Below are 2,053 nucleotides of genomic sequence, written 5' to 3'. Positions count from 1 at the left end.
CCAATCTTTTGTCCTTAGCATTTTAGTTTGTTGCTATTGCTTTCTTCATAACTTACACATGTTCCTATGACAATGAGATTATGCAACTCCTGAGTACCGTAGGAACACTTAGTGTGCTATCAAACGTCACAATGTAACTCGGTGATTATAAGGATGCTCTACATGTGTCTCTGATGGTGTTTGTTGAGTTGGAATAGATCAATATTAGGATTTGTCACTACGTGTATCGGAGAGGTATCTCTGGGCCCTCTCGGTAATACACATCACTATAAGACTTGCAAGCAATGTAACTAATGAGTTAGTTGCGGTATGTTGCATTACGGAATGAGTAAAGAGACTTGCTTGTAACGAGATTGAACTAGGTATTGAGATACCGATGATCGAATCTCGGGTAAGTAACATACCGATGACAAAGGGAACAACGTATGTTGTTATGCAGTTTGACCGATAAAGATCTTCGTAGAATATGTAGAGACCAATATGAGCATCCAGGTTCCGCTGTTGGTTATTGACCAGAGATGAGTCTCAGTCATGTCTCCATAGTTCTCGAACCCGTAGGGTCCGCACGCTTAACACTCGGTGACGATCGATATTATGAGTTTATGTGTTTTGATGTACCAAAGGTAGTTCTTAGTCCCGCATATGATCACGGACATGACGAGGAGTCTCGAAATGGTCGATACATAAAGATCAATATATTGGAAGGCTATGTTTAGACATCGGAATGGTTCCGGGTGAGTTCGGGCATTTACCGGAGTACCGGGAGGTTACCGGAACCCCCTGGGGAGTATATGGGCCTTATTGGGCCTTAGTGGGAGAGAGGAGGAGGAGGACAAGGTGGAGGCCTCCCAAGCCTAATCTGAATTGGGTGGGGGGCGCCCCTCCCCTTTCCTTCCCTCTCTCTCTCCCCCTTCCTTTCTCTCCTACTCCAACAAGGTGATGTCCCACCGGGAGTAGGACTCCCCCCTCGGGGCATGCCATAGAGGGCCGGCACTCCCTCTCATCCACTCCTTTATATACGAGGGAGGGGGCACCCCATAGACACATAAGTTGATTGTTTATCCGTGTGCGGTGCCCCCCTCAACAGATTTGCACCTCGGTCATATCGTAGTAGTGCTTAGGCTAAGCCCTGCGTCGGTAACTTCATCATCACCGTCAACATGCTGTCGTGCTGACGAAACTCTCCCTCGGTCTCAGCTGGATCTAGAGTTCGAGGGACATCACCGAGCTGAACGTGTGCAGATCACGGAGGTGCCGTGCGTTCGGTACTTGATTGGTTGGATAGCGAAGACGTTCCACTACATCAACCGCGTTACTTAACGCTTCCGCTTTCAGTCTATGAGGGTACGTAGGCACACTCTCCCCTCTTGTTGCTATGCATTCCTAGATAGATCTTGCATGATCGTAGGAAATTTTTTCAAATACTGCATTCCCGAACAGTGGTATCAGAGCCAGGTCTATGCGTAGATGTTATATGCACAAGTAGAACACAAAGGAGTTGTGGGCGTGGGTATATACATATTGCTTGCCGTCACTAGTTGATTCTTGATTCGGCGGTATCGTTGGATGAAGCGGCTCAAACCGACATTACGCGTACGCTTACGCGAGACTAGTTCTACCGACGTGCTTCACACATAGGTGGCTAGTGGGTGTCAGTTTCTCCAACTTTAGTTTAATCGGATTCAATGAACAGGGTTCTTTCTGAAGATCAAAAAGCAATCACTATACCGCGTTGTGGTTTTTGATTCGTAGGTAAGAACGGTTCTTGCTAGAATCCCGTAGCAGCCACGTAAAACTTGCAACAACAAAGTAGATGACGTCTAACTCGTTTTTGCGGGGCATGTTGTGATGTGATATGGTCAAGACATGATGCTAAATTTTTGTATGAGATGATCATGTTTTGTAACAGAGTTATCGGCAACTGGCAGGAGCCATATGGTTGTTGCTTTATTGTATGAAATGCAATCTCCATGTAATTGCTTTACTTTATCACTAAGCGGTAGCGATAGTCGTAAAAGCAATAGTTGGTGAGACGATAATGATGCTTCGATGG

This window comes from Triticum dicoccoides, chromosome 4A, assembly GCF_002162155.2.
Source record: "Triticum dicoccoides isolate Atlit2015 ecotype Zavitan chromosome 4A, WEW_v2.0, whole genome shotgun sequence".
Classification (NCBI taxonomy): Eukaryota; Viridiplantae; Streptophyta; class Magnoliopsida; order Poales; family Poaceae; genus Triticum; species Triticum dicoccoides.
This window is presented reverse-complemented; position numbering follows the sequence as displayed.